The 26,026-nt window shown below is 37.2% G+C and overlaps 1 protein-coding gene and 1 long non-coding RNA gene across 8 annotated transcripts in view; one reads left to right on the forward strand and one right to left on the reverse strand.

Annotated features, from left to right (window-relative positions):
• Window positions 1-8,701: 8,701 nt before the first annotated feature.
• Window positions 8,702-26,026, forward strand: part of ZMYM2 (zinc finger MYM-type containing 2) — a 94,575-nt gene continuing 77,250 nt past the window's right edge. For 2 of the 7 annotated variants that reach the window (XM_079138839.1, XM_079138838.1), the window contains exons 1-2: window positions 8,702-8,764; window positions 9,869-9,937. The gene's annotated coding sequence lies outside the window, so the exon portion shown is untranslated. Of the gene's footprint in view, window positions 8,883-8,925; window positions 9,058-9,868; window positions 9,938-18,975; window positions 19,023-26,026 lie in introns of those variants that run through there. The other 5 variants (XM_079138841.1, XM_079138840.1, XM_079138844.1 and 2 more) reach the window with 5 other exon arrangements.
• On the reverse strand, window positions 22,590-24,346 carry LOC306660555. Its single transcript, XR_013763667.1, has 2 exons — window positions 24,069-24,346; window positions 22,590-23,893 (listed from the first exon to the last, which is right to left on the reverse strand). It is a non-coding gene; the product is annotated as an uncharacterized lncRNA (long non-coding RNA).

The raw sequence follows: 26,026 nt of genomic DNA on the forward strand, positions 1-26,026 counted from the left end.
AACAGTGTGGAAGTTCCTCAGAAAACTGAAAAGAAAACTATCATATGATCCAGCAATACTGCTGGGTATGGATGAAATCAGTATGTTGAAGAAATACCTGCACTCACACATACAGAATTATAGCATTATTCATAATAGCTAAAATATGAAATCAACCCTAAGTGTCCACCACTAAAGAAAATGTTCAGTTTTTTTAAATTAAAAAAAATTTTTTAAATTTTAGTTATAGGTGACATGATACCTTTATTTTATTTATTTATTTTTATGTGGTACTGAGGATCAAACTCAGTGCCTCACACATGCTAGGTAAACACTTTACAACTGAGCTATAACCTCAGCCCCTATTCAGTCTTAAAAAGAAGGATATCCTGTCATTTATGACAACTTGAATAAATGTATTTTAAGTGAAATAAGGCAGGCATAGAAAGATAAATGCTGCATGATCCCATACATATGTGGAATCTAAAAAAGTTGAAGCCAGGCCTAGTGGCGCATGCCTGTAATTCCAGAGGCTAGGGAGGTTTGCAAATTCAAAGCAGTTTCAGCAATTTATTAAGGTCCTCAGCAACTTAGGGAGACCCCTGTCTCAAATAAAGATAAAAAGGGTTGAAATGTGACTGAGTGGTTAAGCATCCCTGGGTTCAATCACCTGGTACAAAAATAAAAAAATAAAAATAAAAAGTTGAACACATTGAAGCTGAGAGTAAAATAGTAGTTACAGGTGATGAGGTGGTGTTTGAGTAATGGGGAGAGATTGGTCAAAGAGCACAACATCTCAGTATATGGCAGGAATAAATTGAAGAGATCCATGTTACAACATGGTGGTATGGTATACTGAATTCTGATAATCACTTGGGAGGCTGAGGCAGGAGGATTGCAAGTTCTAGGACAGCCTCAGCAATTTGGCAAGGCCCCTAAGCAAATAATGAGACCCTGTCTCAAAATAAAAAGAAAAAAGGGCTGGGAATATGACTGAGTGGTAAGGCACCCCTCATACCCCACCTCTGTCACCTTCCCCGCAAAAAAAAAAAAAGAAAAAAAGAAAAAAACCCACTAAGAGTGGATTTTAGGTATTCTCATCACAAAGATAATTATGTGAGATTGTAATATGTCATTTAGCTTGGTTTAGTCATATTCACTGTATTCATATTTTAAAAATCATCACGTGGTACTTGATAAATGTATACAATTATTTTGTCAATAAAAATAAATTTAGTTTTTAAAAAATTAACTTCATACTCATGTATGGAGGAGCAAAGAGCAGTGTTTGTTAAGAATACAGTGGTGAACACTTTTTATTACTCAATAATAAACCCCCAGGGAATCAGAAGGAGGGAATATTCATTATAAGCTGGAAGAGTGATAAAGGATTGTGTAGAGGCATTGGGATTCCAAGAGCTGAGAAGACTAGAAGGAGAGAAAAGGGGATTTTCCTTCAATGGCAGAGAGTATACAATTCTCTCATTTTATTGAAGGAGAAACTCAGGTTCCTAAAGGTCTAGAATTATTGCTATGGTTTGAATGTGTGTCCCCTGCAGAACTCATGTTCAAATTTAATTGCTATCATGATGATACTAGGAGGCTGGATCTTTGGGAGATGTTTAGGTCATGTAGTTCTTTGAGGGTCTTACTCTCATGAATCCATCAATACCATGATGGTAGAAGTGGATTCATTATTTCAGAAGTGGGTTTTGCCTCTTCTTGCTCTCTTCCTTGGCCTTTCTTTTGGTTCTTTAGCCATGTGATGACTTCCACAATGTCATTACTCAGCAAGAAGTCCTCCAACTAGATGCTGTCACCTTGATATTGGACTTCCCAGTCTCCTGAACTGTGTGGCAATGAAAATTTCTCTTTCCCCTTCTCCTTTTCTTTCTCCCTCTCTTTTTCCTTTCTCCTTCCCCTTCTCCTTCATGTTCTCTTCCTTCTTCTCTTTTTTGGCACTGGGGATTGGTCCAGGGGAGCTTTAGCATTGAGATATATCCTTTTTATTTTTTATTTGAGACAGTGTCTCACTAAGTTGCTAAGGGTCTTAGGTTGCTGAGGCTGGTTTTTGAATTTGTGATCCTCCTGCCCCCAGCCTCCTGAGTTGTTGGGATTACAGATGTGTGTCACCATGATTGGCTTAAAATTTTCTTTTTTTTCGTAAATTACCCTGTCTTGGGTTATCCATTGTGGCAGCAAAAGCTGTTAACAAGATGGTAGAATCAATATTACCTTCAACACTGTATAGTTTTTTAATTTTTATGTTACTTCTCCAGAAGCATTGCTAATCAGCTTTCCACCTTAGTTTGTCTTTCTGTGTTATTAAACAGAATATTGGAGACTTGGTATTTATGAAGGAAGGCCTCTTTTGACTCACAGTTCAGAAAGCTGAGACATCCAAGATTGAGTGGTTTGATCTGCTGACTTCTGGTGAGAGCCTCCTGTGGCTTCAATTCACAGTAGAAGGCAGAAGGACAAGTAGGTGCACAAGGAAGAGATAACATGAGGGGGCAATCTTGCTTTTATAACAATCTTCTGGGAACTAATCTAGTCCCGTGAGAGTAGGAACTCCATGAGAAAGGTATTAAACGTTTCATGAGAGTTCTCTTCCCATGACCCAAACACCTCCTTATAGGCCTCACCCCACAACACTGCCACCATTGAGGAAGTAAAGTTCCAACACATGAATTTTTGGGGTATACTCAAACCATGGCAGTTGCATTACAGCTTCCTGAAGTATAAAGCATGGTGTTAGGAAGGAATATTTAAGAAGAACTGCAACTTAAATCTCTTTTATTTTCATTTTTATTGGTTCTTTTTAATAAAGGTTTTCTTTTTTTTTTTTTAATTGGCAAAGAACCTTGATTTATTTATTCATATGTGGTGCTGAGACTTGAACCCAGTGCCTCACACATGCTAGGCAAGCGCCTCTGCTACTGAGCCACAAACCCCAGCCCATTTTCCATGATTCTTTTTAGTTTACATATAAACATTAGGATTCATTTTGATCATAATTATAAAAGCATGGAATATAATTTGCTCTAATTTAATTGCTAGTGCTTCCCCATTCTCTCCCCTTCTCCCTCCCCCTGTTCCCTTCTCTCTACTGGTCTGCTATTTACTTAGGTTTTTTTTTTTTTTTTTTTTTTCTTTAAATTAGTGTCTTGTGGATATACATAATGGTGAGATTCACTGTGGTTTATTCATATATGTGTACAGGAAAATTAGGTCAGTTTCATCCCACTATTTTTCCCTTATCCTGTCCCTCCTCCCTGTCCCTCAATCCCTTTCTTCTATGCTTCTAATCTTTCTTCTGTTTTGATGGAATCTCACCTCTTTTTTTTTTTTTTTTTTCTGTACCATGGATTGAACCCAGAGGTGCTTAACCCCAGCCTTTAGTTGCATTCCCAGTCTTTTTTTTTATGTTTTATTTAGAGACATGGCCTTACAAAGTTGCTGAGGCTGGTTTCAAATTTAAGATCCTCCTGCCTCAGTCTCCTGAGCCACTGGGATTATAGGAGTGCGACATCATGCCTGGGTTCTTTCTTTTTCTTATTAAATCTCTAATTTTTAGAAAGTTACAACTTATAGTTCATCTGGATGACTCTGTTTCCAGTAATATTTTATTTTTCTTCTGTTTTAGAACTTAAACTTATCCATGGTTTGCTTTCTCTCTCTTCTTATGTTTTTTTTTAGTCGTCGGTGGATCTTTATTTTATTTATTTTTAGGTGGTGCTAAGAATTGAACCCAGTGCCTCACACAATAGGCAAGTGCTCTGCCACTGGGCCACAACCCCAGTCCCCATGGTTTGCTTTCTCTAGAATAGCTTTTCAAACCATTTTGTAAACCATGAAATCAATTTAGTGGGCTTCAGATACTATTTATTAAAAGAGAGAGAACGGTACTGATTTACTTAATTAGACTAGAATAGAGACTATTAAAATGCATCGAAGGAAGTGAAGCAAATGATTTTGTGAATCTTGTGTTTTAGTTATATAATTGTGCAGAGAGGTGGGTTTGTACTGGGTCTCAATGTACAATATATATCCTTGTAGTATATGCTTGTGGTTGTTATGTTCAAAATAAGTTTATAAGCCACTCTTTAGAATGTTATATAGTGCTATTTTAAGTCATCTAGATGATATATTTAAGAGCTAAATGTTAAGAATAAGGAGAAAGCTATCCTAGAGAGGCAAGGGTATGAGGTGACTAAAAGCAAATTCTAGAGCCAAAAATCCTAGGTTCATGATTCCTCTTGTGTTAGTCTATTTTGTGTTGCTCTAACAAAATACCTGAGGCTGGGTAAAATAAAATAAAGAGGTTTATTTGGTTGATGATTCCTGGTGGCTGTGGGGTCCAAACAGTATGACACTCCTTGACTACATTACAATATGGCAAAGAAAAAGAAAGGAGCCAGCTTAATACAGAAGAGCTGAAGCACATGGGTGACCTCATTTTGTAATAACTCACTATTGAGAGAGTTAATCCATTCCTAGACACTAAAGGTAATTCATTCATGAAGGTGGAGTCCCATGACTGAGGCACCACTTCTTAAAGATTCTATCACCTTAACACCATCACAGTGGGGACCAGGCTTGTAGCACATGAATTTTGGGGGGTACAATTCACATCCAAATCATAGTACCCTCTTAATCATTTTCTTACTAGTGACCTTGGGCAAGATCCTTGAATTTTCTTTCCTTGTTTCCTCAGCTGTCAAAATGGGACAAGTAATATTAACTATTTTATAGAGTTGTTAAGAGAATAATTACAAACACAGAATAATCCATGGTATATAGTACTATACATGCAGTTTATTATATAAAATTGCATAATCAACTCATTTATCAGGATTTTGTCCATTCTCTGCAATAGTCAAATTATTGACTTCTGATTGCCATAATACCTAGTATCAGTGTAAACAAATTAATGTCAAAGATGCCAAAAATAACATTTGTTTAAAATTATTATAAATCTTTGCAAAACACCCTACTCAGGGGACTATTTTCATGTAATAATCAGTCATGCTAAGCTTGTTTGTCTTTCTTCTTGCCTAAAAAGTTTTCCTGTTTTGATAATTGAAGTATTGTATTTTTTTTTTTTTTTTTTTTGCGGTGCTGGGGATTAAACCCAGGGCCTTGTGCTAATAAGGCAAGCACTCTACCGACTGAGCTATCTTCCCAGCCCTGTTTTCTTTCTTTTTAAAAATAACTTTATTTATTTATTTTATGTGGTGCTGAGGATCAAAGCCAATGCCTCACACATGCTAGGCAAGCGCTCTACCACTGAGCCACAAACCCAGCCCTTCTTCCTGACAATAAAATTTAAAGTGCTGTCTACATTAGCTGTTCAGTCCTCAGCGAAAACATTTGATTTGAATTTTTTTAGTTTTCTAGTATCCACATTAGCAAGATGAGATAGATTACACTAAGGTCCAAGGTCCTTTCCAAAAAAAAAAAAAAAAAAAAAAAAAAAACAACAAAAAAACCGAAAAAACAAAAAACAAAAAACCAAAAACAACAATAAAAAAATAAGAACTTTGATTTAAGTATATTTATTCCAAGTCTACTAGGTCTGTTTATTGAAATCATTATTATTTAGATTATATAGTAGCACAATATGGATGGTAGAAATATCACTGTGGTCTTTGTACATTATGTAGAATTTTGGTAATATTCTACTGAGTCAATTATGAATAATGAAAACAATTTACATTTATTGAGGTCTACCAAGTACACTGTGCAAGTTTTATATATGTATGATCATTTAAGCCCTCTGAAAACTCAATGAGAGAAGAATTATCAATATTTTACACATGATGAAACTGAGAATTAGAGGTTAACACGTGTAAAATCAGTTACCCATTTCTGGGTAAAGCCTGAATTCAACCTTGAGCAATCTGTGCTCAGAATCAGTGTTATATCACATCTTAATGGTGAGTTCTTGGTGTTCAAAATGCAACTATACATTTTAATTTCACTTTCACAGAAATTATTGGTCTTTATAACTCTGAATTCCTTTATTTTACAACCAAGGAAAAAGGATCAGAGAGAAAGTAACTTCCCAAATTCTAGGAGAGAAGGAAACATTTTTTGTTGTTCTGGGGATTGAACCCAGGCATGTTCTACCACTGAAGCTTTCCATAAAGAAACATCATAATTTTTAGTTATTATTCCCTTTTACCCACATCCCCAGCCTTGGGCAAGTACTCATCTTTCTGTTGATATACAGTTGCTTATTCTGAGTGTTTCACATTAAATGAAATCACACAATATGTGCTGTTCTGGGTGTGGTTTATTTCACTTAGCATAATGTCTTTTAAGGTTTGTCCATGTTGTAGCATTTATCAGAACATCATTCTTTTTTTATGGCTGAATAATATTCCACTGAATGGACATACCATATTTGTTTATCCATTTATCAGTTAATGGATGTTTGGGTTGTTTCTATCTTTTGGAAATTATGATACTATTATGAATATTTGAATGTTTATTTTTGAGTACTCTTACATAAAATTGAAGATGATTAAAAATGATAATTTTAATTATAACATAAAAAAAATTATAACTTTTTTTTCTACCTGGTTCTAAATTCTAAAATTCTCACTATAACATGCCTGTAGGCCAGAGAAGTTTCATGGACAAAAAGACCTAAATGAACGAGAGTGAATAATAAACATTACTGTAATTAATGCTGTTTCTAGTTAACTACAAAAGAGCATCAATACCAGAGAATTGATGGTACTATATGGTTTCCTCCAATTGAACAGTGTGTCAACCCAGTCTATCATTAAAGTCTATTATATAGCTTACTTGGAAGTATCCCTACTCAGTGTTTCTAACTATAAACTCAACAAGCTGAGTTAGAACATGGTAGAATATGGTAGCAGAAAATGGTGTAAATTTTCACTGAATTATTACAATGTAGTTCATATTTAGGAAGATAGTACAATTCTGTTGTGACAACTGACATTAAGCATGTTAGTGTAAAAAGAACTGGGTTATATAAAATCTCACAAGATACATTCTTTTATTAAAAAGAAATTTTGCAATTATGAATGATACATTTTAAAAGCTGCTGTAGATATTTTTCAATAAAGGAGAGCAGTATTTGGCATTTAGTCTCGGAAGAATTAATTTTTACAGATAATGACTGAATCTCAGTTAATACCGGATTATTCTGAACTGTAAATGGTGTCTCTTAGACTTTACAGTTGTTTTTTAAGAGTCCTTTATGGATGGCTAACTTCATTGAAAACTTCACGTTCATCATTCTTTAGAGCTTTATATTGTAACATTACATGTCTCCTCATTAATAGGCAGGGTTGTCATACAATTTTGAAATTGAGAGGTCTAATTCACCCATTCTTTTGGGTGGGGAAGTATCCAACTATCAGTTGTAATCCCAATAAGAACCGCCAGGGCGAGAGTGAGGCATCACTTCCATCTTTATGTGGAGTCTTAGAAATCAACACCATGACGTCCACTGAAGACGTAGGTGTAGACGAGGAACAAAAGAGAAGATCCTCGTGCTGGACTACCCTCCCGGGGCACAGGGCTCCGTCTGCACCCAACAGGGCTCCAGGGGCCTCAGCGATGGTGGTAGAGTGGAGCCTCTATCAACCATTGAGAACCAGGAGATAGTGGAGGTGTAGGAGGGCCAACGCCCGGGCTACCGCGTGGGCGACAGCGGTGCCGAAAGACGCCCCGGGACAGCTTGGTCCTTCTGGTGGGCAGAAGCCCCGCTCAGGGGAGCCCGCAGCTCCCTCCATTTTGGCTGATGGAACTGGGCAGCGGCATCTGGGTCTCCCCCTGGTCACGCTGCCCCCCACTGCCCCGCGGACTCCCACTACGAAAGCAGGAGCCATTCTTTCCGCCGAACCAGAGCCCAGTCGGGGCTGCTCGGGGACAAGTTCCCAGTCCCATGGGGTTTGGTTCTGAATGGTTCCCAAGTTCCCCCAGCAGTTCCAACAAAATGGAGGACGTCCTCTCCTCCTGCTGCAGCCATGACGGGAGGTGGGGGGACTGTTCCCCACGGGGGCGAGGCAAGGGTGGAGGCGCCTCCACAGCCCTCAAAGGGCCCAGGTACCCACTTCGGCCGCGGCCCCGAACGCCCCCTCATCCTCGCTTTAGTCCTCCCCGGCCTCTCCCCTCGCGGGGGCCTTCCAGGGACTGGACAGGGTGGACGTTGGGGCATCGAGGCCGCGTCTCTCCTCGGGCGGATTCGTTGGGAGCCGCGGCGACGGCCTGGACGCCCGGGCCCGGGCGAGGGCAGGCGGCCCCGCTTCAGTCGCTCCTGCTATCCCGTTCCCTAGAGCACGGGACCCCGAGCTGGAGCCAAGGCCGGTTCGGCGGGCAAGACAACTCGGGCTCCTGACCCTGGCAGACCCGGTGGGTGGGGGCGGGGCGGGGCGGGGGCACCTAGGGGAGGGGACGAGGCCGAAGCCGAAGACCCACGGAGGGGGGAGTGGAACGGCAGAGTCGGAGGTGTGGCCCGAGACTGACGGACAGCCGCATGCACCACCCCACCGAGGGGGGTACTGAAGGAAAGCAGATGTAGCCAATGGATGTGCCCGAAGGGCCTTGGCCCGCCTCTGCCTTCAGCCAATGAGCATGTGGAGGGCGGGGCCTCCCGGGGCTCGGCCGCACTGCCGCCTCCGCCTCCTCCTCCTCCTCACCAGCGCTAAAGCCGGGACTGGACCGAGTGGAGTTGTGCGTGTCGCCGAAGGGGGGTGGGCCGGGGGAGGGGAGGTTCGTTCCGCGGAGCCGCAGCCAGAACCGGGTGAGGCTTATCCCCGCTGTCTTTGCAGTCTAGGGCCGCCGAGAGTGGGGGTGGCTGGGAGCAGCGCAGCCTCCAGAGGAGGAGGCGGAGGCGGAGGCGACTAGGGAGGCGGAGATGGGTGAGGGCAGCCTCCGGAGCCTCCCACCGACCCGGGCTTAATACCCCACGGCGCGGCCGCCGTCGCCGCTGCGGCGTCGGGGCCTCGGGGGCTGCTCCGGGCCGCGCTCATGTCACAGGCGCCTTTGCGTGCGGCCCGAGGGCTGCAGGAGTGCGGGCGCGGCCGGGCGGGCCGGGTGAGGCGGCCGCCAGGGGCGGGGGTCGCATGGGGCGGCCGGGGTGGGGGCGGCGGGCTGCCGGGAGGTCCTGGGGTATTTTCTTTTCTTTCCTGCGGGGGGGGGGGGCGGGGGGAGGGGTTCTCGGGCTGGCCGGCTCTCCCGCTCTCCAGGTTGCGTTTCCACCTTGTCGGCCGGAACCGGGGTCCCCAAGTTTTTCGGGGCGAGGGTTCCTGCTAATGCCCCGCCAGGTTCCCTCCTTCGCTCTTCTTTTCCCCGTGGCTGCGCTGCGCGGCCCTGGCTCCTCACGTATTGTTTGGCTGGGTCTCTAATGGCGGACGGGGAGGCAGCGCTGCCGGTCGCCGACTGCAGGGGGGGGCCAAACCTCGGGCCCAGGGCAACTGCTTAGGGCAAGCATGGGCGTTATCCACCCAGTGGTGACGTGAGCTGCCCCTTACCTCCAAATTAGTGTCGAGTTTGACGGGGATGACGCTAGGTGGGCAAATTTAGGAGGGAATACAAATCCCTTGCTGGCGTCGGGGCAATGTTTGCCCTTCCCCCCTCCCTTTCCAGTACCATGCTGGATGCCCTTAGGCCCCCCTCCTTTCCAGATTTTCCTTTTCACCTGGGTTTTGGCCTCATATATATATTTTTCCGTATTTTGCTCCACTTGGTAGAAGGGGGCTGTTGTGCCCGGGGTGCGGGTAATAATAGAAGGGCCGAACCTCCTTGACCTCTCATTCCCTTCTCTGCCTACTTCTGGAAGAAAAGCCTTGGTGTTCCCACCAGATTGGGTGATCTTGATCAATTTTTCATTTCCTTTTTATCCCAGGTCCAGGAATTGCCTTCAACTCTGTCTGGTGCATCTTTGGCAGAAAGTAGGAAGGAAAACACCCCGATTGTGAGTCCTTTGCCCCTAATGTGTTGCTCTTTATAAAGGACGTTGTCAGGTTGTAGGGGTTCAGCCATGGGACTTGGCCCTCCGGGTTGTTTTGAGGGGGAGGAGCTTTCCCTTGGGTGGCAGCTGCCCTCGGGGCGAAGCCCGTGTAATGGTTGGTGAGGCAGCTGGGAGTGGGCGCTGCTGTTTCCACCGCTGCAGACATCGCTCCTGCTGCTGCAATACCAACCTCAGCAACCAGACGACGGGCTTCTGCAGCTGCTCACGTTACCGGGGAGGAGGGGTGGTGCGAAGGAGGGCATATTTCTGGTGCCCTCTAGAGTTCCAAAGTGGGAATTAACGGTATTTCGTTTTAAATGCTATGCATGCAACCATCTTTTAACATTTTTCTTCTTTCACATTGGAGTTGATTAAGGGATTGGAAGCATAGAGAGTCCCATTTACCTTTTTGTCTCATCAAAAACTCAAATTTGGCTCATTATGGTTCTAGAGTTGCTCGATCTTTTTCGTGTATTTGCTTAGCAAAGTGCATGACGTCCACTTCTCTAGAATCTGCTCTTAATCGCTCCACGCAGAATGCTGACCAGACCAGTGCTTTAGTTACTCCATCACCTCCAGTGTTGTTTTAGTTCTCACTTAAGAGTCATTCTTGAATGTTAACCTTGGAATTATATTAAATGCCTATAATTCAGGGTTTTTAGGTCAATCTTGTTATGTGCTAGACAATGGAATAAAAAGAACCAAACTTTTCTTTCAGTCAGTTGAAAATAGTTACAAAATATCAGTGAAATCAGCACTTTGGACACATTGTATCTCTTGAGCCCCTTAACAGTTGATACTGTAACTTGTAGACTGTGTTAGAGGTGAATCATAAGTGTCAGAGCTTGTGCTTAAATATTAAGACTAAAGGGGTTAAAAAAATTTAATTGGAGGTAAGGATTTTCTGAATATGGATTGTGAAGGAAGACACCTTAAATACTGATTTTAGACACAGTGCGAAGACAATTTCAAATGTTACTTCCCTTAATCTTAGCAAATAGTGTACAGGGTAATAAAAATAGAATAAAAATAGTATTAATTGAGTCCATATTGTATGTCAGTCCAATTTTCATTTTTTAAAAAAAGTTTATTGTGAAAACTTTTAAGTTTATGTTTGAACCCATCACTTACTTCTAAATTTATGAAAGCAAAATGTCCAAACTAATTTTTAATACATTTAAAATATTATTAAAATACATTTAATACATTTTAAACATGTATTAATTTAATCCTCACAACCCAGTGATGTAATGTTGTTTTTATTCCAAATTTGTAGAGGAGGAAACAGGAATGTGAAGATAACCCAGTTAGTAATATTTGGCAAGGCAAGGATTTATACTTATTCAGTTTGATTACAGAGTCTAAGTTCAGCAATTATGCAGTACTGATTCAAAATGCATGCTCATTTTGTAAATTCGGATTTCAAGACAGTGAGAAATATTCATTAGACTTCTCAATCCATGGCCTTTTACTCCTTGGGTGTATAAACAAATGCAAAAGTACTTGAATCTTGTTGAGTACCCTTTTTTAAAATTAAGAGAATCACAGTTATCAGTTAGCTTTTCTAAAAAAAATGTTTTCACGAGTGCATTGTAATTCATAATATTCAGTTGCATTTTGACATAATCATACATGCATGGAATATAATAATTTGCTCCATTTCAGTCCCCAGTACTTACTCTTTCCCTTTCCTCTTCCCTTCTGTTCCCCTTTCTGTACTCTGCTGGTCTTCCTCCTACTTATTTTATCAATTACCCTGTTATACTGCCTTATTTCAAGACTAATAGGGTGAGTTTGGATCAGAATTTATGTTTTTCAATGTGTCTGTACAATTTATAACCCATATCGTCTCCTAAATACTGTAACTTGATGAATGTAATTTATCTGATGAGTTTGAAGCTCTTTAGTCATTAGATCATTCAAATATGATGGATCAAGGAGCAGGTCTTTCAGATAGATGGGTGGTGCTTATCATTACTGTATAATTTTACAAAAAATTTCCATTTCTACAATTTTTATCATGTTGTTGATAGGGGAAACTTGATAATTAGTTATGTTTGGTAGTCATTTGGAGATAACTGATATAGAAAGCATACAGATCAGGATTTTTCTTTGATGGTAATACATGAATGCTAATGGAAAGCAATGATTTTTAAAAATAATACCGAAATGTGGTTCTTGTTTTGTTTAATGATATAGCTCAGAATTTAAAAAGTCTATTTAAAAACATCAGCTAATGGTGCTATAATGTGCTACATATTAGTAAGATGAAGATGAAGGTAATCAAATTTTGATCAACCTTATGTAAGTTGATGTTCTAATATTTATTGAGCACTCAATGTGAATTAGATGCTTTTATATATATTTTCAAAGTATTTTAATGTTTAAAATACTTTGCAATTTTATGGCATTTTTTCCTTAGTGCATACTCTTCTCTCTCCCACCACCTATCCTTTGAAATAGTTGGGAGAAAGATATGAAGTCATCCCTACTTTTCCATTTTCTGCTTTTACATAATCTCATGGGCTGAACTTTTGAATCTCACTAATGGGAGAAATCCCTGAATCACTCAGGTATTCCACAGAAACTGACTTAATAGCATTTTAGATTTGAGTAGATGTGGAACTTGTCATACCATCTTTGTATGACAGTATTTGTATGTTTATCATTTTATTGTATTTTGCTCTTGTTTAAGATACAAAAGTGCACAAACAGTGCTGTTGCAGCAGTTAATCTTGGCCTTTAATCAGATGTTCTGGTATTACAGTGATGGAAAGAATTTGTACAAAATTCTATAACTGTGTCAAAAGGTGTGGAAGTTTTATATATTCTGTCTCTAGGCATTAATATCTGTCTCCACTTTATTTGACAGTGTTATCAACATATGCCTTATTATGTTAAATGACATTTATTATAAGAAGGTTTTGGCGTATTCAACTTCATGTGTTTTAGGGAATGCAGAGAGAGCCCAGACTAAAGTGGTTTCTCCTTTTGGTTCTTCAACTGTATTTTTTGTAGAATATCTTAAGTTAGAAAAGCAGATTGCTTAGACTCTGCATTTTCTTTTCTTTCTTTCTTTTTTTTTTTTTCTTTTCCTAAAATTTCAGTTGATTAATTTTCTGACAGGGATAGACCTGTCAGAGCATAGAATATGGATTGTAAAATTGATTGAATAGGACTTTTGAAATATTCAAATCTAAATATTCTTATGCAGAAGTCCAATATGTAAGACTTATGAAAGTTGTTACTGAGAAAAATTGCTGTTGGGTAAATGCATAAATTTGAACTATAGAGCTGTGGGTAACAATTGCAGTTTTTTGGAGGGGTGTACCTGGGATTGAATTCAGGGATACTTTACCACTGAACCACATCCCCAGTCCTATTTTGTGTTTTATTTAGAAACAGAGTCTCACTGATTTGCTTAGCGCCTCTCTTTTGCTGAGGCTGACTTTGAACTCCCAATCTTCCTTTCAGCCTCTGGAGCCACTGGAATTACAGGCGTGTGCTGGCTGCAGTTTATTTTTATATTTTATTTTGGTTGTATACCAGCCAGAAAAATTCTGTTTTACTTGGTTGGAATTGCAGATTTTTATTTGCAAACTTTTTAAGACAACTCACTTTGTAATCTTAGTATCTTAGTGGCTTTTTTTTTTTTTTTTTTTTTTTTTAAAAGATAGGGGAAGATCTTTATGGAGGCCAGCACCAAATTAGAAAGATGAGTTGGTCTTCTTAAAGTGTGTTAAAATTTGAATTACAACATATTTGAACATATTTGTTGTTTTATTTTAGAATATATCAATTTTTAAATGTAGTTTAATACAGTACTTGAAGCACTTTTGTGGAGTTGCAGAATAAATTTTTGTGAATGGTTGAAAAATCTAGTAGTGATTAGTTATCAAAATCACATGACTAGATTGGGATTTCTGTTTTATTTTTAATACGAAGAATTATGGTGTTTAATTTGAAAGAAGTGCATACTTAGTATTTTTACTGATTTGATCCATGTTCTCTAAATATAAATGTTTGCTCTTTTAAGAAATGATTTATGAGAAAACTTTGTGTATTAGGAGAAATAGTAATGAATATTTAATAAGTCTGTTTTTTTTTAAACTGCATATTTATGTTTCATTAGTACAGGTTATCTTGTTTTTATTCTTGAAACAGTACCAAATTATTGCCAGAGAATTTGAATCATCTTCTTTAATATCAGTTGGCTACCAAGCACCAGGTTAGGTTCTCTCTTCTCCATAGGGTTCTAGATTTTTTTCTCTTCAGTGAATATGAAGGCAGGTTTGTTTTTGTGAATTAATAAATTAGTCTAAGGGGTTTGAAAACACTTTATCCTTAAACCATTTTGCCCCATTGCCCTGTATATATGCCACGCATAAAAAACCTGTACCTGTAAGATTTTATAGGACACCTGTCAAATTGCTCAACTTAAGTTTTAATAGGTGTCCTATATATAGAATGATGCAACAATAATGGACTAAATTATTGAGTATTTAAGTTTGTCAATTTTAAAAGTAACGTTAAGTTGAAAAAAAAAAGGTATGCTGAGATGTAATTTTTAAGATGAATATTCCAGGAATAGAATTAATTGTTACAACTTCAAATTATAAAAGTTGGGGAAATCTGTTGTAATTACTTTGTAACCATACAAAGTTACTTTCTAACCATACATCTAGGTTGGCTAAGAAAAATAAATAGCTAATTTAAGTAAAATTGTGATGCACAGTTAGAGATTGTGGACAGAATACTCTTTTAACGTGATTGTAAAAGTATGACAAACCCTTCGGTCTTTTTGGTTTATGGAAATGCATGTGTGTATTACTGTTGCTATAGTCACCCCCAAACTTTGAATGAACTAGGGTAAGAATTTGGAAGTAAATTTTGGTTTAATTTAAAAACATTAAAAAAGAACTTTTCCTCGTAATACTGGGATAGTTTTATATTCACTCACTAAAGAGGCATGTCTTACCTACTGAGAGTAGTGTTCTTGCAGTATTTAGGTGGAGAATGGTTCAGAGTAAAAATCAAGGTACTGTAGAAATCACTTATTTAACAAATTGGATATTAGAACATGTACTATGTATTAGGTAGTCATAAAAGTTGTGTTCTGTTAATAGTAAGTAAGGTAGTAGTTTCTTCGACTCTTTGCTTCTAGAGTCTGTCATCTAGATTTCTGATGCTGTGCTCTAGGACCCTAATTTGGAATTTCAAAGTTTCTGGTTAAGCTTAGTGATTATCAGGTTAGTGATTTGTGTTTCTATAGGACATTTAAGACTTGAATGGATGTGAATTTAGCTTAAATGAAATTTTATTTTTTTCAGATTTGTACTTTTTTTTTGCCTTCCAAGCTTGTCATAGTTTATTTTAATTAAGTTATTTTAATTGTTTCTGGTCCCAACGTGGTTCAGGTTGAACATCCGTGATCTGAAAATCTGAAATCCAAAATGCTCCAAAATGTGAAACTCTTTGAGCCCAGAGGTGATGCTAACAAGTGGAAAATTCCATATCTGATCTTCTTTGGCAGGGTGAAGTTAAAACATAGGTGTGCTAAAAATATTGTGTAAAGTAACACATAGGGTATGTGTATGAAGGTATACATGAAATGAATGAATTTTGTGTTTAGACTTGTCCTATCCCCAAGTTATCTCATTATGTATATGCAAACATTAAATAATCCAAAGTCTAAAACACTTCAGATCTCAAGCATTTTGATAAGGACTGTTCATCCTGGATCTGAATTCTTATATGTTCATGATTTAGTGTTTGATTTTGATGTAATAAAATTTGTTGTGTTAAAAATCTACAAATTTATCTAATTTTAGCTTTATACCTTTGATTGTATATTGTTTCACTTTTTTACTTGTTTGTTTTAATATATAGTCCAGTTAACAAATGAGTATTAACTCCTGCCTATGAAGTTATTCTACCTTGTGTCTTCAGACAGTTTTACATTGCTTATAAAAGTAAAGCTTCTGCTTGGTTAGTTTGTCCTCCATGACACAAACTCCTGACTTTTTTTATTCTATGATCTCTCTACTTGTATGTCACCTTTTGCTTCTCAAAAGGAGAGATATTTTCATCTTGCTTTTCTTCTGGACTTCAGGTTTCATCTGCCTTTCTCTTTCATAACTCCCTTATCATTTCTAAAAAAGAACACAAGGTATCTGGAATAGCATCTAATTTCTTAAATCTGATTGTGCTGTACTTTTAGGAGGCATACTTGCAAATTTTAGTAAATTTTGTGAGTTTATGAGATCATGGGATAACAACAGGGTTCTAGAGGCATGTTGGGGCCTCATGTGGAAAGGGAACTAGTGAGGCCTAAGAAGATTAGAAGGATAACAACTTTTACAACTTTGTTTTTTGTTTTTTTTTTAAACCTGAGTATTGCCTAAGAGATTTGTAGCATGACTTGTTTGGAGTCAGACGGAGATAAAATTTGCCCTGCTCATGAAGGGGTAATTGATTGAGTGTTCTAAACTGGGTTGTGGTGATGGTTGCATTAAGTGTACATATACTAAAATTTATCAAAGTTTTCTCAAATAAAATTTACCAAATGTAAAGAATGCCTAAATAAAACTATTAAAAAGCAATTTTACTCTTAACATTGGTTGGTAATCTTAGGCAAGTCACTTAACCTCAGAGCTTCAGTTGACTCATTTGGATAAATGAATACAGTAATGCCTTTTTTCCTGAGATGGCTGGAGTAAGGATTAAAATAGTATAGGGGAACTAGGGATGTAGCTCAGTGAGTGGTAAGGTGCTTGCCTTGCATTCTATCCCCAGAACATGAGAACAAAGTATAGAGTAGGTGACTAACCAATAATAGGTGCTCAGTTAACAGCAGCTACAATTAATCTATTGGGACCAAATATGAATTTTTTCCCATCACCGGTGCAGTAAATTTATGGTGTCTCATCTGGTAGTTTCTGGAATGATTTACATCTTCTCCAACTTCCCTCTGCTTGCTCCTTTCTTAATTAGTCTACAAGTATGGTTAAGTGCTCTGTCCTCCAGAATCTCTGCATCCTTTTCAAACTCAGATAGCTTTCTCTTCTTTAGAAATTTCTTCTTTTCCCTATTCTTTTTGAAAGAAATTCATTCTTTGATTTGCACTCTCAACTTTATACTAAATCTACTGTATTGAAGTCATTAAGAACCTAATTGCTAAAAAAAAAAAAAAAAAAAAGAACCTAATTGCTGAATCTTTAATTATTGCTTTATGGTCTTCTAAACATTTGAAATTTAATGTTTTAGATTTAACATTTAAGTTTGAAGTTTCATAAATAAATTCTTTTGATTTCTGAAATTTTGAATTTTAATGTGATCTCATGCTTCTGGCCATCACTTTCACTTACTTCATTATACTCTCAACTGTTGTAAATGTCCTTATTTGTTACTGTACTATCCTTAGATCGCTCCTCTTCTACTTTGTACTTTTACCTTAATCCATTGTATTAGAAAATAAGGAATTTATTTATAATGTAATTTCTTCCTATTCTTTCTTCCAGTCCATAACCAGATTAATCTTTCCTGAAATCCAGTCTTATCACTCAGTTGAAAAAAGGTGAGGGATTTGTGTTGGCATGTGAAACAAAATACAAACAATCTGGCTTTTAAAAACATTAAAAAGAAGAAATCTGGGTTGGTGATGAAGCTCAGTGCTTGCTTAGTATGCACAAGGCTCTGGATTTAGTCACTGGCACCAAGGAAAAGAAAAAGAGAAGTTTTTTTAGGTAGGCCCATTTTGGAGAGATAATCATGTAAATGAATGAATATAAACAATAAAGTGGGGCTGGGGATATGGCTCTGGGGAGCGTTTGCCTAGCATGCAGGAGGCCGTTGGCTCAGTCCCTAGCACTGCAAAAAAAAACAAAACAAAACAAAACAAAAAACGCCCAAACAGTGAAGTGTAATAGGCAGTATGCATAGATGAATAATTATATGCACATAAGAAAGGACAGTTCTTAATATTTTGGTCATAAAATAAAACACCTTTAAAAATTCTAAAGTAGTAAAGGAGTATATGACTTAGAAAACGTAAGTTCCTGCATAATCCCACTCCTCTTGACACCCATGTTTAAGATTTTAAATATATTCTTAGGAGTGTTTTGGTGTTCATTGTACTAATATTTTTCACGTATACTGTTAGCTATCAGTAGTTGATACGTATGACACAGTCTTGTATTCTTGTAATCATTCCCTTCCCTGTATGTTGCAAACATTTTCAACTGATGTTTTAATTCTAAAATGACCAGTGTGTTAGAGTAGTTCACAAGTTTCAATCCTGTTTGATTGGGCAATAATGTGGTTTAGTGAAAGATATGTGGACTTTAGGTACAAATTTTGAGTTTGCCACTTGTGAATTGTGTACACTAGGAGATTTACTTGATTATAGAGAATAGCTTATTTGCATAATAGGATAATAATATATTTTTTTACTTACAAGATATATTTCAAGGTAGTTGTGATGAGACTGGTATCAAGCATATCTTTTATAAATGGTAGTAGTTATTGGTAGACTTGTCATAAAACTCATGAAAAGTAAAACTCAAGGCATGAAGGGATTGAATAAAAGTGGTAAGTGAAAAATGGCTTAACTGTCTGCTTCAAGCTCGTTTTAAAGAGCTTTAAGTATTTACTAGATAATTAAACAAACTGCATTGAATTGTAAATAATAGGATTGTTTCTTTCCTGAAATTTGTTTATTAAGGGAAAAATTATTTCCTTTGGTATATTTCATATTCTGTATTTCTTTGATTTTAAAAAGCAGTTAGTGAGCTCTCTGAAGAACATGATTTGAGGAACAAATGCTGGTAAAAACTGTCATGAGTGTTTAGTCTTTGAATCAGAGGCAATAGATTTTATTTAATAATAATCTGTATTAGAGAAGTAATTTTTGTTGGAGAAATAAATTTTTAGTATATGAAGCCTAGCCTTTTTAAATCTGTGATCTCATTTGCTTATTGATGCAAGTATTATTGTTTCCTTAGGTTAGATGAGGTCTTAATCATGGAACATTCGAAGTCACATAAAGAAGGTAAAATTTTTTTTTTTTTTTTTTAAAGCCCTCAACACCATCATGTTTAAACATCAGGGAAAATCATAATAAAAAAGAGCATGGATTTGTAATACCAAGTGATCATAAGTATAAATAAGTGTTTTGATGGTTTATTTTCAAATTAACAAGTTGAAGTTACTTGTAGTTTGTAAACTATGTTTGGAGAATCTAGTGTAGGTTTATTTAACCTGTTTGATTAAGGGGAACAAATAGGGTATGATAATCTACTGGGGATTAAGGCCATGTAATTAACTGAATTATGTAGATTAAAAGAGAAATAATAAAAAATCATGCCAAAGACGTAGGATAGAGATATTTTCAATTTACTTATCTTTCAAGAAACTTATTCTAATTTCCTATTTTATAATGGGAAAACTGAGGCTCAGGGATGAAGTGATTTTCTTATGGCACAGAGGAAGGAAAAGAGAGAATTCAGTGGGACTAAGGGAGAACAACAAACGCTGAAAAACAAAGAATAAAACTCTACCTTAAATGATTATCTCTTCTTCTTTCTTTTAAAATATTTTTTAGTTGTTGATGGACTATTTATTTATTTGTATGTGGTGCTGAAAATTGAACCTCCCGCATGCTAGGCAAGCCCTCTACCACTGAGCCACAACCCAAGCCCTGTTATCTCTCTTTATTATGGAAAAAATAGTTAATATTTAGTAAATATTGGCTGAACACTACATTAAGTTCAGGTGTTGTATTGAGAGGCCATGAGAATACAGGTCTTTGTCCTCATGGAGCATACTGTCTAATGCAAAATACAGATTACAAATAAGTAAACATATTACAAATTAGATAAGTGAGGAAATGTGTATGATGATGTGAGAGTGTAACAAGGAAACCTGATTATATGAGGGATGGGTAGGTGGAGTATTTGACATAGATATTTGAGAGTGACATTTAAGCTGAGACTTAGAGAAATGATGAAAGGAGCCTTTTAGGCAGAGGAAGAACATGTAGTATAAAGGTCCTGATATTGGGGGGAACTTGGGCCCATCCACAAATCAAAAGAAAGAATAATTTAGCTGAAGCTTAATAAACGAAGTAAGGGAGAATAGTGCTGAAAGTGAGCCTGGATTGTAGGCAGGGATCAAATTTTGCAGGAGTCTTAACACTTAGAGAAGAATTATAGGTTTTCTCCTACATATACTGGAAAGCTGTGTAGAAAGCAAATAGTGTAGTCCAAAATAATTTTTAAAAAGTCTTTTAGAGGGGCTGGGGTTGTGGCTCAGTGGTAGGGTGCTTGCCTAGCATGTGTGAGGCACTGGATTTGATCTTCAGCACTACATATAAATAAATAAAATAAAAGTGTATATAAAAAAAGTACCTGATATTTATGAAAAAAAATCTTTTGCATAATCTGAGGAATATAGAAGGTAATGTAACTAATCCATCAGAAAATTGATGGCTTTCCAGAAAAAAGAGGTATCAGTAGAGATACCTACTCTACTGATAAAAAAGTGGACAGTTTCAGGATTTATTTTGGTGACCATTCCATTCATACACGTGCATATGTTATTCAGGTTTTCTTGTAACCCCTACAGTATTATTTTATAGTTTCCTTCAATAAAGTCTTGCATATTTCTTGCAATAATTATTTCTATTTCTTGGAATATTGAAGTGAATTTTCCCCATTACATTAAAAATGTTTACATCGCAAATACACATCTATAGGTTTGAAAACATACAAACTGGGATTGGGGGAGGAACATAGGTATTGGGGAATTAAATCAACCAAATTATACTATATGTATGTATAACTGTATCATAATGAATTACACTCATGTATAATTATAATACACTAATTAAGAAATAAAAAAAACAAATAGAACAGGGACCATTAGAAAGGGATCAGTGGAAGAGGAGGAGGGAAAGGGGAAGTACCAGGGAATAACACGGAGCAAATCACACTATATGCATGTGTGAAACTATCACAGTAAAGCCCACTATTAGGTATAATTATAATGCAATAACATAATAGAAAATGATACAAACTGAAAAATTGTATTTGTAACAAATATAACAGGGTATCCATATTTTAAAAGAACACATTATTAAATCAGGAAAAAATTAGCTATCTGATGATATGCAATGTTGGGAAGAATGTGAAGAAACTGATAGAAATACAGTTGTATATGTATATAATATGCATATACTGACAGCAATTCCTACTTTCAGAATCTTAGAGAACATACACATGAACTCAAACAAGTATACTTCTTGCAGCATTATCTTCAAGAAGACATTAACAAGTGGGAAAAAATAAGCAAGTTGCATAAAAATATGTGTGGTATACATGTTTTAAAATATACACACAAATTACTACATATTAATACATGTAGAAAAAGACGAAGTAATAAACACTAACTTGATAATCTCTGAACAGTGGGGAAAAGGATCAGGGAACCAATAATAGATTACAAACAGATTATGCCCTTATACTTCTTACAATATAGCCACAAACTTTTACAACAAATCTTTGAGATAACTAAAACAAGCTGGGCATGGTGGTGCAAGCCTATAATTCGAGCAACTCAGGAGGCTGAGGCAGGAGGATCTTAAGTTTAAAGCCAACCTCAGCAAAATGAGGTGTTAAGCAACTCAGTGAGACCCTGTCCAAATAAAAAAGAAAATAGGGTTGGGGATGTGGCTCAGTGGTAGCGGTTGCTGAGGCTGGCTTTGAACTCACAATTCTTCGGCTTTAGCCCCTCCCCTCCCCCAGCTGCTGGGATTCCCGGAACACAACACCACACCCAGCCTGAAGATCATTCTGAATCTCCTCTCCTTCACCTTTAGCCCGTCAACACTAAGTACTATCATTGTCTGTTTTCTAGAACTTTTTTATTACCCCAAAGAAAAACTACTCTAAACCATCCCAGTTTCCCAGGGGCTGGAAAGCCCCTGGTAACCTCTATTCTTCCTTTGTCTCTATGAATTTGCCTATTCTAAGTACCCCACAAGTGAAATCATTTAATACTCATCCTTGTGTGTCTGACTTATTTCACTTAGCTTAATGTTTTCAAGGTATCATGTTGTATGTGTCAGAATTTCATTGATTTTTTATGGCTGAGTACTATTTGATACACAGATCAGCATTTTGTTGGTTCATTTGTTGATGGAGACTAAGGTTTTTCCAAACTCTTTGGTCCATTGTGAAAAATGCTTCTTTGATCATTGGTGTAAAAGTATCCATTTGAGTCCTTTGTTTTCAGTTCTTTTGGATATGTACCTAGTAGTAAAATTGATGGGTCATATGTTAATTCATGTATGACTTTTTGAACAAGTGTTGTTTTCCGCAGTATACATTCAACCAGCATGACTAAGCCTTCCAGTTTCTGGACATCCAGCTCTTGTTACCTCCTCCTCCTACTTAGTTTCCTGCTGATCCCTGCTTTCACTGTATCATAAGTTTTGGTTATGTTTTGTTTATTTTCATCTCAAAGTATTTTCTCATTTCCTTTGTGATTTCTTCTCTGGTTCATTGGTTTTTTAAGTTTGTGTAATTCCCATGTGTTCGTGAGTTTTCTGATTTCCCCCCCCCCCCGCTATTTCTAGTTTAATTCCATTGTGATTTGACAAGATAGTATCATATTATTCCTTTTAAACTTATAAAGACTTGTTTTGTAGTTAACATATGGTCTATTCTGGTGAATGTGACATGCACTTTTTTTTATTTTTATTTTTTGGTACTGGGGATTCATCCCAGGAGAACTTAACCACTGAGTTACATCCTCAACCTTTTTTTACATTTTATTTAGAGACAGGGTCTTGCTGAGTTGCTTAGGGCCTTTCTGCGTTTTTAAGGCTGGCCTTGAACTCAAGATCCTCCTGCCTTAGCCTCCTGAGCTGCTGGGATTACAGGCCTATGCCACCACACCTGACCCATGTGTACTTTTTGAAGAATGTGTGTGTGTTTTATTGTTGTTGGGTGGAGTGCTCAATTATATGTCTTTTTTTCAAATCCTCTTCAATCTTCTGCCTGGTTGTTTTATCTACTATTGAAAGTGGTATATTGGACCAGGAGCAGTGGTGCACACTTATAATCCCAGCAGTTTGGGAACCTGAGGCAGGGGGATTGTGAGTTCAAAGCCAGCCCCAGCAATTTAGTGAGGCCCTAAGCAACTCAATGAGATACTTTCTCTAAATAAAATACCATAAAGGGCTGCAGTTGTCGCTCAGTGGTTAAGTGCCCCTGAGTTCAATCCGTGGCACAAAAAAAAAAAAAAAAAAGTTGGTATATTGGAATCTCCAGCTATTTTCCATAAAATTGTCTATTTCTCCTTTTAATTTTGATACGTTTTGCTTCCATGTATTTTTAGGCTCAGTTGTTAGGTAGGTGTCTTTATGTCTAAAATTGTTAAACATCTTGCTGGAGTGAACCTTTTATCAACATATAATGTTCTTTGTCTTGTATCATTTTTTAAAGTTTATTTTGTCTGAGGTTCTCATTTAGTTAGTATTTGCATATAATATTCTTTTCATCTTTATATTCTCAACTTCTTTGGTTCTAAAGTGAATCTCTTGTAGACAGCATATAAACAGATCATATTTTTTTAAAATTCAGTGTGCCATGTCCGTTTTACATAAGGGGAGAATTTGCTCTATTTACATTTACGGTAAATGTTGATAAGGATTTAGCTGTGCCTCTTTTTAATGTCATTTTTTCTTCTCATTGCCTCAATTACTGTCATATTTGTGTTTTTTTGTTGTTGTTGTACCATCTTGATTCCTCTTCTGTATGTCTTAAAATTACTTTCTTAGTGGTTATCATGGGGATTAAAATGACTATCTTAAAATTATAACAGTATGTTGCAAATAATATCAATTTTGAGTAGTATGTACTGCTACACATTCTTTGTATTGTCACAGATTATATATTGTGTTCATTAACATGAATTTATAATTATTAATTATATATATTATAATTATTAATTATATATATATTATAATTATAATTATTTATAATTATTTTGTCTTTGCCTTATAACTCACATAGGGGAGAAAGACGATTGTAACCTGAAGGATGTTAAAACTGGCATTTTTAGTTGACCTCTGTAGTTACCTTCACTTATATCTTTATTTCTTTTTATAGTATTGAGTTACTGTTCATTGTTTTTCCTTTTTGGGGGGAGAGTGGGAGTACTGGGGATTGAACCCGGAACTTTGAGAATGCTAGCAAGCACTCTACCACTGACCTATGTCCCCAGCCCTTTTTCTTTTGAGAACAGGGTCTTACAGGTTGCCTAGGTTGGCCTGGTACTTGTTAACTTTCTGCTTCAGCCTCCTGAGTATCTGGGATTACAGGCATGTGCTGCCAGTGTGTTTTCCTTTTTCCTTGGAGGACTCTCTAGTATTTCATGTTGGGCAGATCTATAGGAAATGAACTCCCTCTGCTTTTGCTCATCTGGAACTGTCTTAATTTCTCCTTATATTTGCAGGGATTTTTTTTTTGCTTGGTATAGGATTCTTGGTTTGACATACTTTTTCTTGTTTTTGGTTACTTGAATTTCTGTTCTCTTATTATTATGAAGAAGTAGTGACCTGACAAAGATTTCCCTAAGTGTTGGGATGAGAAAATAAAAATTAATAAAAGGGTCAAGTCTGGGTCTTCTGGTACCACAGGAGAAGTTACTGCTGTCCAAAGAGGTAAAACCAAGAGAAGAATATCTACTCTTGACTAACCCAAACACATAATATACAAATTTTGGTAAAAGGTTCTCACTGCTAACCTTGTGTCCTTACAACTGCTCTAGGAATGCAGCATTCTATTCCCAGAGCCAAGGTGGGGTGAGGAATGGAGAATGGTGGCTGGTTTGTGCTATTTACTTGTTGAATAATACACAGCTTCCCTGTCAAACATTCCCCTGGTTGTTATGTGTCCAGTTGGGCTCCAGAGATCCAAAGTAGTTGGATCCAATCATTCTTTCCAACTCAATGGTTGCTTAGATAGAGTTACCCAAATCTAGATCTTTCTGCTTCACCATTTTGTCTAAAGTCTGTCTGCCTCTATTTTTTGTCATATTTCCAAGGACCTTGTCAATTTCCAAGATGATTTTAAAAATTTAATATTTTCTTCTAATTTATCCATTTTCACATTTAAAAATTTACTTTTGTATTGGGATTTATTTTGGTGTGGGACAGGGATTCAATGTCATATGTGTAATTTTTTTTTTTTTTGTAGTACCGGGGATTGAACCCAGGGCCTCTTGGGCACTGAGCTAAACCCTAACCCTTTTGTTTTCTTTTGAGAGAGGGTCTCACTAAGTTGCCCAAACTGGCCTTGAACTTGTGATCCTACTGTCTCAGCCTTTGGAGTAATTGGGATTACAGGTGTGTTCCACTGAGTCCTACTTAAATTAATATTTCCCAGTGACTGCCCAGTTGTTTCATACTATTGTACTGAAAAATTTATATCCTCTATTGAAATCTTTATTTATTTAATAAATAAATAAAATTTATTTATTTTTTTTGTAGACTCGTTTTTTTCCTGCTTGTTATTATGTTCTGTACCTCACAGTTTCACTTAGAGATTCATAATATGCTAGTTTCTTCTATTGCTTTGTTCTTTTTTCTGAATTTTTCTCTTCTTGTTTATTCATATAAATTTGGGAATCAATTTATATAATTAAAAATTCTAATCTAGTTTAGGTGGCTTGTGCCTGTTATCCCAGCTACTCTGGAGACTGAGGCAGAATACTGTTTGGGTCCAAGAGTTTGGAACCAGCTTGGGTAACATGAGTGAGTCTGTTTGAGTCCCTCTCCTTCTTGCTGGTGATTGAATCCATGACCTCATGCTTCCTAGGCAGTTGCTGTACTATTGAACTGTGTTCCAAGACACTATCTCTTTAAAAAAATAAAAAAAATCTATTTTTATTTGGTTCAGAGTAAATTGACAGATTAACTTAGGGAGGATTGATAGCTTTGTTATTGAATTTTCCTTTGTAATTAGGTTTGATTTTGGTGTGTTAGTGTCA

Source organism: Sciurus vulgaris (genome assembly GCF_902686455.1).
Source record: "Sciurus vulgaris genome assembly, chromosome: 4".
Classification (NCBI taxonomy): domain Eukaryota; kingdom Metazoa; phylum Chordata; class Mammalia; order Rodentia; family Sciuridae; genus Sciurus; species Sciurus vulgaris.